The following is a 13,421-nucleotide window of genomic DNA, read 5'->3' as shown; positions in this document are numbered from 1 at the left end:
CTCACAGCATGCTTGGCTCGATGGTAGGCAGTCTTAACTACCCTGCGACTATATCCGCGTGCTAGAAAGCGCTGTCTCAATTCCTCCGCCCTAAACTCGAAATCTACGTCGGAAGAACAGATCCGACGTAACCGGAGGAATTGACCCACTGGTACGGAACGGATCATATGTCTGGGATGTCCAGACGAAGCATACAACAAGGTGTTAGTAGATGTCTCTTTTCTATAGATGTCAGTTTGCAATACACCATGTTGGTCCCGTCTAATAGTGACATCCAAAAAATCAAGAGACACTCTACTATGACAAAACGTGAGGTGTATGTTCAGGTCATTACTGTTCAAAGTACAGATAAGTTGCCCAAGATCGACGGGTGTGCCCTGCCAGATAAAGAAGATGTCGTCGATGTACCGCGTCCAAAAGGGGACGCGATCCATCAACCCCTGTTCATCTGACAGGAAGAGGTCCCTCTCCCACAGCCCCAGGGAGAGACCGGCATAGGCCGGCGCAAAGGCCGCCCCCATGGCGGTCCCCCGGAGCTGCAGGTAGAAGGACCCCTTAAACACAAAAAAATTGTGTGTAAGGGTGAACTCCAATAGTTCCAGCAGAAGGCCCCTCAACTCCAAGGATAGTGAAGAAGTACCCAGGAAAAAACGTACGGCCGCCATACCATCATGATGTTTAATATTGGTATAGAGGGACTCAACATCTGCCGAAACCAAAAGAGAATCACCCTCCAAACACAACCCATCGACCCTGCGCAACAAATCACCAGTATCTTTAAGGAAGGACGGGAGGCCCGAGACAAGCGGTTGGAGGTGAAAATCGATCCATTTGTTAACATGCTCCAGGAAGTTACCCCTGCCAGAGATAATTGGTCTACCAGGCGGTGATGAGATGTTCTTATGTATCTTAGGAAGGAGATACAAGGTTGGGATAGTCGGTTCAGGGACCGCTAGTGCCGATGCCAATTGTTTGGTGATAATGCCGTCCTGGAAGGCCCTATCCAAGATATCGTCCAGCTTAGAGCAATATACCTCAAGAGGGTTGTACGTAAGTTTCTTATAACAAGTCGCATCACCCAACTGGCGAAACGCCTCTTTTTCATACATATTGCTGGGCCACAGGACGACATTACCACCCTTATCAGCAGGTTTAACTATGACATCCGGCAGCCCCTGTAGATATCCCAACCTGTGTCTCTCTTCCACTGTGAGATTATCCTTAACCACAAATTTTGGGACTTGATAAAGCTCCTCCATCACCACCTGGACGAACAACTCAATATTGGCACAGGTGGATAGTGGGGGAAACTTCCTGGACCGTGGGCGAATAGAAGGTGGGATCTTACCTCCATCACCAATGTGCTCACTAGCCAACTCCTCGAGCACTCTCAGGGCCTCCTGTTCTTCCTCTGTTGGAAAAAGTTTAGAAAGATGGTTAGTACCAAAATATCTTTTGAACAGCAATGACCTGGCAAAGATGTGGAGATCCTTGATAGTGGTAAAAAGATCAAACTTAGGTGTAGGTACAAAGGAAAGACCCTTACCAAGGAGATCCACATCCGTTTGAGTCAAAGAATAGTGAGTTAAATTAATCACCTTATTATCACGACTAGAAGTCGAGAAGGATTTCCTCTTATAGGGGTGATATGAATGGTCACGGAATCTTGAGGCTTCCTTTGATGTTGTCATATTTACGGATGTCGAGGATAGGTCAGACTGCCCACTTATTGAAGAAATCGAGACATTTGAAGCACTCTTACGTGGATCCAAATTGTTATATTTTCGCCATAGATAGACTTTTTTAGATTGATAATCTCTCAGATCCCTAGCGTATTTAGTCATCTGTGTATCCTGAATTTTTTTTTTTTTGACCAAAGTATCAGTTGATTTCTCGAGATCTAATTCAAACTGCTGTATTTTCTCCGGTGGGCACCCATTCCGTAGATCGGCCTGTGCCGTATCAATTAAACCATCTAACTCATTAATATTAGTGGTATTCAGATCTATTAGTAATTGTAAAAATACAATAGAACAAGAATTACAGGCATCTTCCCACTTATCAACAAATCCCGAGTCATCTATAGGGAAGGACGGAATGACCCGAACCCGCAGTCCCCTAGGGATCATTCCATTCAATTTATATTTTTCAAGAAATTGACGATTCCACCATAATCGTGATCGTTTGTCAAGTAAATTTCTAATGGTGGATAGCTTAGTGTCCCAGCTGGACTCCCCAGGGCAGTGCGCACCAGCCATGCTACTATCAAACATCTTGTCCATCTGATTGAGCCATGCTTTATCCTTGGCTCTGAAGTCCATTGTGTAATTCGACACACCTGTGCATAACACAGAAAAGATATAGTAATAAACGGAAAAACACACACAACTATGGGGCTGCAGCATGTTGTAATTAAAAACCACAAATATATATGTGACCCATAGTAAATCTCAGGACATATCCTGACACACTGAAATCCAACTGGAAAACACCACAAACATAATTCAGTGTAATAAAGTCCAAGAGTTGCAAACATATATGCAAAAGATATTTATTGATAATTTACACAAGATGAATGGCAGAACACATGGTTAAAAAGTGACGGATTTTACCAATATACACAAGGCAGAGAGAGAATATGTGGAGCCCTAGGAGACATCGCAAAGTAACAAATGTCAGTGCACCGGACCATAACACACAGTGGCCGCGTCTCCGATCACATACCTGATATCACAGTAGGGACACACGTACTCTCCCGCCCTCCCCAACGCGCGTTTCGGAAGTGAGAACTTCCTTCCTCAGGGGGTATGGGTGAGGAGACACCACTACAATTAAATAGAGCCCCAGGCCGGAAGTACGCGCCGGCCAGCAGGAGAAGCGCCGCCCACCCAGAAGCGCCGCACAACGCTGCCGACGCCAGAACACATGGGGCCCCATGTGACCAGGACGCCAGATAGCGGGCGGAGCCAAGAGGTAAGACGGAGCAACCCCCACTGCACAGCAAATACCGGCAGCCATGTTGGTATGGGGCAACAGCCCTTAGTACATACATAGCCAGCGGCTAAGAATAAAAGTGCGGAGCCGGATACAAATAACCACGGCATCGGACACACTGGAATCGCAGGACTGCGGCACACAGTAGCCGACAGGCACCCGCCACCCATCCAACGGCATCGCACCACTGCAGACACCAGATCACATGGGGACCCACATGGACCCCGTGTCAAACAGTGGGCGGGACCAGGGATAAGGGCAGAAGTGCCACAAGGCCAATGTGCATCAACAGTAATGCGAACAATAACCAATGGAACAGATGTTTGAATTTGGACAGTTTGAATTAGATCTCGAGAAATCAACTGATACTTTGGTCAAAAAAATTCAGGATACACAGATGACTAAATACGCTAGGGATCTGAGAGATTATCAATCTAAAAAAGTCTATCTATGGCGAAAATATAACAATTTGGATCCACGTAAGAGTGCTTCAAATGTCTCGATTTCTTCAATAAGTGGGCAGTCTGACCTATCCTCGACATCCGTAAATATGACAACATCAAAGGAAGCCTCAAGATTCCGTGACCATTCATATCACCCCTATAAGAGGAAATTCTTCTCGACTTCTAGTCGTGGTAATAAGGTGATTAATTTAACTCACTATTCTTTGACTCAAACGGATGTGGATCTCCTTGGTAAGGGTCTTTCCTTTGTACCTACACCTAAGTTTGATCTTTTTACCACTATCAAGGATCTCCACATCTTTGCCAGGTCATTGCTGTTCAAAAGATATTTTGGTACTAACCATCTTTCTAAACTTTTTCCAACAGAGGAAGAACAGGAGGCCCTGAGAGTGCTCGAGGAGTTGGCTAGTGAGCACATTGGTGATGGAGGTAAGATCCCACCTTCTATTCGCCCACGGTCCAGGAAGTTTCCCCCACTATCCACCTGTGCCAATATTGAGTTGTTCGTCCAGGTGGTGATGGAGGAGCTTTATCAAGTCCCAAAATTTGTGGTTAAGGATAATCTCACAGTGGAAGAGAGACACAGGTTGGGATATCTACAGGGGCTGCCGGATGTCATAGTTAAACCTGCTGATAAGGGTGGTAATGTCGTCCTGTGGCCCAGCAATATGTATGAAAAAGAGGCGTTTCGCCAGTTGGGTGATGCGACTTGTTATAAGAAACTTACGTACAACCCTCTTGAGGTATATTGCTCTAAGCTGGACGATATCTTGGATAGGGCCTTCCAGGACGGCATTATCACCAAACAATTGGCATCGGCACTAGCGGTCCCTGAACCGACTATCCCAACCTTGTATCTCCTTCCTAAGATACATAAGAACATCTCATCACCGCCTGGTAGACCAATTATCTCTGGCAGGGGTAACTTCCTGGAGCATGTTAACAAATGGATCGATTTTCACCTCCAACCGCTTGTCTCGGGCCTCCCGTCCTTCCTTAAAGATACTGGTGATTTGTTGCGCAGGGTCGATGGGTTGTGTTTGGAGGGTGATTCTCTTTTGGTTTCGGCAGATGTTGAGTCCCTCTATACCAATATTAAACATCATGATGGTATGGCGGCCGTACGTTTTTTCCTGGGTACTTCTTCACTATCCTTGGAGTTGAGGGGCCTTCTGCTGGAACTATTGGAGTTCACCCTTACACACAATTTTTTTGTGTTTAAGGGGTCCTTCTACCTGCAGCTCCGGGGGACCGCCGTGGGGGCGGCCTTTGCGCCGGCCTATGCCGGTCTCTTCCTGGGGCTGTGGGAGAGGGACCTCTTCCTGTCAGATGAACAGGGGTTGATGGATCGCGTCCCCTTTTGGACGCGGTACATCGACGACATCTTCTTTATCTGGCAGGGCACACCCGTCGATCTTGGGCAACTTATCTGTACTTTGAACAGTAATGACCTGAACATACACCTCACGTTTTGTCATAGTAGAGTGTCTCTTGATTTTTTGGATGTCACTATTAGACGGGACCAACATGGTGTATTGCAAACTGACATCTATAGAAAAGAGACATCTACTAACACCTTGTTGTATGCTTCGTCTGGACATCCCAGACATATGATCCGTTCCGTACCAGTGGGTCAATTCCTCCGGTTACGTCGGATCTGTTCTTCCGACGTAGATTTCGAGTTTAGGGCGGAGGAATTGAGACAGCGCTTTCTAGCACGCGGATATAGTCGCAGGGTAGTTAAGACTGCCTACCATCGAGCCAAGCATGCTGTGAGAAATGATTTATTATACAACACGAGTCACAAAGGGAATTCTAAAAGGACGGATGACCAAGTAAGGTTTGTTACGACATTTAGCTCGCAGTCCAATAGGGTTCGTTCCATTTTGGAACGGGCCTGGCCAATTCTTAGGGTGGACCCTGTGTTGAAAAAGATCATACCATCTAGACCTTCTATGTCCTTTAGGCGGGCTAAGAATCTGAGGGACCACCTTGTCTCCAGCCATTATCCTGAGCGCCCGCTTCCCACCTTTCTTGATAGATTTAGAATGAGGGGTGGATGTGTTCCGTGTGGCAGGTGCGTCGCCTGTCCTAATATTGACCGTTGTGACAGATTCTCTAACTCTGGTGGCACAAGGTCTTTTGAGATTCGTCAACGTATCACGTGTACCACGAGGTACGTAATTTACTATGCCACGTGCCCATGCGGCCTTATTTATGTTGGTTTAACAACACGCCAACTTAAGGTTCGTACGAGGGAGCACGTGTTGGACATTCAGGCGGCGGCCGGTCACACGGACACCTCCACCCTCAAGACGATACCACGACATTTTAAAAATCTGCACAATTGTGATAGTACCCTGTTTAGGGTACGTGGCTGAAAATCAACATTAGGGGTGGTGGTTTATCTGGGCGCCTGGCAAGACTGGAGACAAGGTGGATCTGGACGTTGAATACGGTCCACCCATTTGGCCTTAATGAGTGCCTATCGTTTGCTCCATTCTTGGGGTCTCCCGGGTGATGTGCACTAATTAGTGCGGGGTTTTTTTCCATATACTTGTGTGTTATTTGTTTTTAATTGTGTTTTTATCTATTTTTTCAGTGACAATGTTTCATCTGCCATATATGTTGTTTATACTATGGGAAGGAGCGGTCCAAGTGATGCCTGTTACGCACATGTGTCTGCGGTTTCTGAGTTGATGCGGTTTCTTGATGCTGGTTCCCACGGCGTCCGATTATTTGTGATGATCTATACAGATTGTATCTATGTTTTGTTACCAAATGTATTTGTTTATATGTTGTATATGATGTTGTTGTCGTTATATGTGTTATAATTGGTTACATACTTATCATGTGATCACTCCACTACTCAATTATTTTTTCTATTACTGTAAAAAATTGTTTTGGGTAGGTCGCATGTTGTGAGTGTCTATATTTGTACACTATATTGTGTTTGGTTTTATCACCAATTTATTTTTGTGTTCATATGTGTTCTTGTATACATCTGTTCCATTGGTTATTGTTCGCATTACTGTTGATGCACATTGGCCGTGTGGCACTTCTGCCCTTATCCCTGGTCCCGCCCACTGTTTGACACGGGGTCCATGTGGGTCCCCATGTGATCTGGTGTCTGCAGTGGTGCGATGCCGTTGGATGGGTGGCGCGTGCCTGTCGGCTACTGTGTGCCGCAGTCCTGCGATTCCAGTGTGTCCGATGCCGTGGTTATTTGTATCCGGCTCCGCACTTTTATTCTTAGCCGCTGGCTATGTATGTACTAAGGGCTGTTGCCCCATACCAACATGGCTGCCGGTATTTGCTGTGCAGTGGGGGTTGCTCCGTCTTACCTCTTGGCTCCGCCCGCTATCTGGCGTCCTGGTCACATGGGGCCCCATGTGTTCTGGCGTCGGCAGCGTTGTGCGGCGCTTCTGGGTGGGCGGCGCTTCTCCTGCTGGCCGGCGCGTACTTCCGGCCTGGGGCTCTATTTAATTGTAGTGGTGTCTCCTCACCCATACCCCCTGAGGAAGGAAGTTCTCACTTCCGAAACGCGCGTTGGGGAGGGCGGGAGAGTACGTGTGTCCCTACTGTGATATCAGGTATGTGATCGGAGACGCGGCCACTGTGTGTTATGGTCCGGTGCACTGACATTTGTTACTTTGCGATGTCTCCTAGGGCTCCACATATTCTCTCTCTGCCTTGTGTATATTGGTAAAATCCGTCACTTTTTAACCATGTGTTCTGCCATTCATCTTGTGTAAATTATCAATAAATATCTTTTGCATATATGTTTGCAACTCTTGGACTTTATTACACTGAATTATGTTTGTGGTGTTTTCCAGTTGGATTTCAGTGTGTCAGGATATGTCCTGAGATTTACTATGGGTCACATATATATTTGTGGTTTTTAATTACAACATGCTGCAGCCCCATAGTTGTGTGTGTTTTTCCGTTTATTAGGAATATTGTATTGCAGTTTTTAAATCTGGAGCGCGTGTGACGTCACTTCCGGTTCTCCCCTGCACTGCATTACTTGGGAGTCTCTGTGCATGCGCCTGCCAGGGGACCCGGAAGTAGTACTGTTTCCAGAGCGGTGGCCATCTTGCTCCACCTGCGTCCTCTGGCACAGTTCTCATGTGCCTCTGACTGAACCCCGGTAGCCCCTGCCTCCTCTACAAAGAGGATCAGTGGCCCAGCTTCCCCCACTCACCCTACAGACACATCAGTCCTAGCAGTGGCGGCTTTGGGCACCGCACCAGCCGTGGCCTCCCCGCTGCCAATACCCAGACTGGAGGTTCCCGGATCTTCGGCTCCTGCCTCTTCTTCCCAGGTACCGCACACTTAAGGTTTACCAGTCAGGGACAGGAAACCAACTGATGCGAGGGAGAGGTACCGCCCTTTAATCTGTAGGTTTTCTGTCCCTGAAGGGCAGTCCCCCTCTCTCCGTGGTGCTGTCATGGGGGGGCTGAGAAACCACAGTGAATTTATGTTTTGGGGGGGGAGGGGGATTACTTGTTTACACAAAGCCTTGTAGGTTTGGATCTCTCTTTCCCTTAATAAAGACCTGCCTTTAAAAGCTGCATTTTGTGTTAGCCTTGTCTAATATTTAAATTTGTTTTTTAATCGGAAACATTTAAGTGTGATAAACATGCAAAAGAATAGGAAATCAGGAAGGGGCAAACACTTTTTCCCACCACTGTATGTGGAGAAGGCTCAAAGATGAACTTTCTCCATACGTCGTAGATGACAGATGTTTTGACAGCCCCAGCTGGAGGGAAGCGCTAAACGCTGCAAAGTCGTTTGTTCACACCAAACAAGGTTATCACCTAATGACTAGTGATAATCGAACGTGCTCGTATAAGGGGTTATTCTAAGAATGCTCATGTGCTAAACGAGTGCCTTCGATGTGGTTGAAAAATATGTTGAGTCCCCGAGGCTGTTCAACAGCCGCAACACATGCAAGGATTGCCTGCTAGGCAATCTCTGCGTGTGTTGTGGCTGCCAAACAGCCACGAGACATGCAGCTGCAGGGACTCCAATATATTTTTCAAGCACACCAAAAAAAAAACACTCATAGCACCTTATCTGAGCACGTTTGCTCATCACTGCCAATTACTTGACAGGCGATCAAATGTTACATTTGTATGGGTCCCACTATAGAGACCCCTAACCAATCCCACAATTTACTGAACAGATGCATAAAATGTGAGCAAAGAAAGCATTACAAAAAAGGAGAGGGTGCAGTTTACCTTTAATGAATGCAACAACATCATAAATAAATCTGACATTTCAATAAAACACACAAGGCTTTAATTACTGTCTTTTCTATAAAGGTACATCGCCTTTAATAATGGTTTATAACACTGAAGAGGCATATTCTAAGACAAGACATTCCTCAGCGAGCCTTAATAAAATGCCCTATGAGAACAAAGACCCACATGGTGTAAACATACAGTGACGCAGCAGGTAATAGTGTGCATAATTCTGCTGCTTGGTGCCATTACTTGCTATGAAGGATCTGCCATCATTGCTTTAAGAGAATTAAAGACTAAAGAAATATAAGCTGTCATATCCATGTAAAATATACACACCACACTGTCCGCATGTATGTACAATCACTTAACGTACAAGTTAAATTCTTAAAACGCTAGTGGTACAGAGTATAAAGTGCGTTTGGTGAGGCACAGACAAGTAATTGACACAATTATACAACATTAATGTGACACCATTGGTTTAAACTGTATTCCTAAGGCAAAGTTCCTGAATCTTAAACAGGGTGTTTGGGTTTCCCCACTTAAAAATTAAATACATCCAAATCTAAAAACTTCTCTTATACAAGATTTGGTCTAAAACTGTAAAAAAAAAAAAACAATTATACAGTAGTGTTCAAAATAATAGCAGTTCAATATGACTAACCAAATTAATCACTGCTATTGGTATAAATTATATTACCACATGTCAAACAATTTACTAATTGGTGCAGTAGATTCTAACAAAACCAACAGACTCGCCATTCATGATCTGTATGTTTTCGCATGTATGTATTAGATTCAAAATAATAGCAGTGTGGAGATCAATTAGTGAGGTCAATCATTCTGTGAAGAAACAGGTATGAATCAGGCGGCCCTTATTTAAGAGGAACCTGTCACCAGGTTTAGCCAATACGAGTTACGGTCACTGCCTTTCATGGCTTATCTACAGCATTCTATAATGCTGTAGATAACCCCCGAGCCGACCTGCAAGAGAAGAAAAATAACTTAATATACTCATCTGCCTGGCGGTCCGGTGGGTGTCGCAGGTCTTTGTCCGGCGCCTCCCATCTTCTAGCGATGCTGCCCTCCTGCTTGCTTCATGGCTCCTCGCCATCACGCTCCAGCACAGGCGTACTTATCTGCCCTGTTGAGGGCAAAGCAAAGTACTGCAGTGCGCAGGCACCGGGAAAGTTCAGAGAGGCCAATTATAGAATGCTGTAGATAAGACCTGAAAGGCAGTGGCCGTAACTCGCATCAACCAAACCTGATGACAGGTTTGCTTTAAGAGTGATCAAAGACACTTAAGTTACCTATGAGTACTGTGACAGTTGGAAGACGCCTGTGTGAAGCTAATCTTCGCAAGAGGTCCCTGCAAAGTCCCACTGTTAAAAAAAAAAACAAAAAAAACAAACAAACCACACAACACCACCACATGTAACTATAGCAGATACAACTTGCCAAGTAACACATCAACTAACCTAAAGAGAAATCGAGAAACATTTCATAGACTGATGAAAGTAAAATTTTTCTTTTTGGGTCCAAGGGCAGCAGAGACAGTTTGTCAGACAATCCCCAAACTCTGCATTCAAGGGCAGCACGGTGGCTTAGTGGATAGCACTGCAGCGCTCGGGTCCTCTGTTCAAATCCCACCAAGGTCAACATCTGCAAGGCGTTTGTATGTTCTTCCCGTGTTTGCGTGGATTTCCTCCCACACTCCAAAAACATACTGTTAGGGAATTTAGATTGTGAACCCCATCGGGGACAGCGATGATAATGTGTGCAAACTGTAAAGCACTGCGGAATATGTTAGCGCTATATAAAAATAAAGATTATTTATTCAAGCAACAGTACACTCTGAAGCTTGTCGGTGCAAGCATCATGATATGGGCAGGTTCTCTTACTATGGTGCTGGACCCATTTACCGCATACCAGGGATCATGGACCAGTTTGCATATATTAAAATACTTTAAGTGGTCATGTTGCCTTACGCTGAAGAGGACATGCCTTTCAAATGGGTGATTCAACAAGACAAGGACCCGAAACACACCAGTAAACAAGCAAAATCTTGGTCCTAGTCCAACAAAATTGAGGTTATGAGTGGCCAGCCCAATCATGGACCTTAATCCAATAGAACACTTGTGAGTTGACCATAAAAATGCAGTTTCTGAAGCAAAGTCAACCAATTCCAAAAAGTTGTGGGATGTAGTCAAATCATCCTGGGCAGGAATAACAGTTGACAGGTGCCAGAAGTTGGTGGACCATGCAATATAAATGTGAAACAGTTCTAAAAAAAACTGTGGGTATGCAACTAAATATTAGGTTAGTGATTCACACGAATGCTAAATCCACAAAAAAATACAAATTGTATGTTTGTAAAGACAAATGCAGACACTGCTATTTTTAGAATAGCTCAATGTTCATTTTTTTTGCTATTTTCTGTAAAGTAGTTACAATTTACACACTTCCTAATTCAAAACATGAAGAGAAATGTGTATATGTTCCCAACTGGGGTTTAAGGGGTAACGTTTCTCCTTATGGAGCGTGACATACCAGCTCTGGCTTGTCAAGGTAAGGAGGCTTATTCGCCGTGCAATGCTCCTCTGGGAAATATAATATGCAAATTGCCAAATTAGTTCTCATGCTTCGCACTGACGAGGGCCAACAGCCCAAAACACCGTGTCTGCGAATTGAGATACTGATTTGGCTTTTATTCTAAGTCATATTGCAAGACTCGTTATAGGGTTGATTGTGACTTGTAGGATCGCTACTTCCAACAGGTGGCGCTATAGAGTTTAAGTCCTCTTTTTCTCTGAAGAGGCAATTTGCATATTATATGTTCCCAATGCATGGAAATTAAAAGTAGTATAAAGATTTTGTGATTAACTCATTTTTTAACACACTGCTATTATTTTGAACACTACTGTATATATTTGCAATTATCGCACTGGCCACCGGGTTGTTTTTGGACTACTACACCTCAATACACAGCTGACAACACAGGATGCACCAAAAGGTTGTATTGCAGCTCCACCTACCTTCACAATGACCTTTGCACGCATTCATTAGACACTTTAATAAAAAGATAGGGTCAGACCTTGACCCTTGCAGCTATGTACATGTTTCCTAAAACATAAAAGGAAGTTAGGGTCTGAAATAGTCCCGATGGCCAATCTAATTTTTTTTTCTTTTAAAATGCAGATGATATGTAAGAGGAAAAAAAACAAAAAAAAAAATCCTCAAAAAATTAAAACAAAAGCTTGATTTACTCAATTCAATAGGTAATATTCCGATGATCACTTCCATTTAAAGGGAACCTGTCACCCCCAAAATGGCTGGTGAGGTAAGCTCACCGTTATCAGGGGCTTATCTACAGCATTCTGCAATGCTGTAGATAAGCCGCCGATGTTACCTAAATGAGGAGAAAAAGACTTTCGATTATACTCACCCAGGGGCGGTCCCGGTGCGGTCCGGTCGGATAGGTGTATTCGGTCCGCTCCGGCGCCTCCCATCTTCGTTCCATGACGTCCTCTTCGGGTCTTTACGCCGCGGCTCCGGCGCAGGCATACTTTGTCTGCCCTGTTGAGGGCAGAGTAAAGTACTGCAGTGCGCAGGCGCCGGGCCTCTCTGACCTTTCCGGCGGCTGCGCACTGCAGTACTTTGCTCTGCCCTCAACAGGGCAGACAAAGTATGCCTGCGCGGGAGCCGCGGCGTAAAGACCCGAAGAGGACGTCATGGAACGAAGATGGGAGGTGCCGGAGCGGACCGAATACACCCATCCGACCGGACAGCAGCGGGACCGCCCCTGGGTGAGTATAATCGAACGTCTTTTTCTCCTCATTTAGGTAACATCGGCGGCTTATCTACGGCATTACAGAATGCTGTAGATAAGCCCCTGATGCCGGTGAGCTTACCTCACCAGCGATTTTGGGGGTGACAGGTGCCCTTTAATTGATCTAACGCCACAGCACAAAAATTTAGAAAAAAAAAAAATTGACAAGAAGTCAGTTGCCTCTGGTCATTTGGGTTGAAAAAAGAAAAAAAAATGCAACAGTTAGAGGTTAAATAACATTTAATAGAGTTAAAACCTATAAACTTACTTATTGTTGATAGCCTCTGTAATCAAGACCTCACAGATCTTGGCAGCAAGTGTTTAATTCCTCTGCAGCATCAACACAGGATAAGTGGAGCATTATACAGATCCTATTGAAACAAATGGCCGGAATGCATAATGCACACATTAGATATTTCAGAATTCTCAGCTTTGACTAAGGCCGGTTTCACACCTCTGTATTTTACGGCCTGACAGACCAGGCGTGGATCTCCTGATCCAACTCTACAGCCACATTTCCAGTTTAGAAAACTAGGAGAGGTCACTTATTCTTTGAGGAAAGCTGAACCATGTACGGGGCTGAAAACATGTAGGGCTCAACTAGTCAAGACTGGCATTTTACACCCCAGTCTTGAGAAGTACACTAGAGTCAAATTAAAAAAGGCATTGGTAGTGCGGAACCACAAGAACGTCCTTCAGTCAGGGACTAGAATACAATTTTTTTTCTAAGTCACTGACTTGAAATAAAATAATTTAGAATAAAATTTAGCAATTTTTTACAATAATGGAGTTACTTTTAAGCTCCTTCCTTCATTTCTTGTACAGCATCAGCACTTACTCAACCACTAAAGGACCCCATGTACCACCATTAGTGATGAGCGAACATGC

At 44.8% G+C, this 13,421-nt stretch overlaps 1 protein-coding gene across 1 annotated transcript in view; it reads left to right on the top strand.

Annotated features, from left to right (window-relative positions):
• ELOVL2 (ELOVL fatty acid elongase 2) overlaps positions 1-13,421 on the top strand; it is a 345,230-nt gene that overhangs the window by 59,612 nt on the left and 272,197 nt on the right. The gene's annotated exons all lie outside the window — the stretch shown is intronic.

The sequence above is a fragment of the Ranitomeya variabilis genome, chromosome 6 (genome assembly GCF_051348905.1).
Source record: "Ranitomeya variabilis isolate aRanVar5 chromosome 6, aRanVar5.hap1, whole genome shotgun sequence".
NCBI classification, from domain to species: domain Eukaryota; kingdom Metazoa; phylum Chordata; class Amphibia; order Anura; family Dendrobatidae; genus Ranitomeya; species Ranitomeya variabilis.
This window is presented reverse-complemented; position numbering and strand designations above follow the sequence as displayed.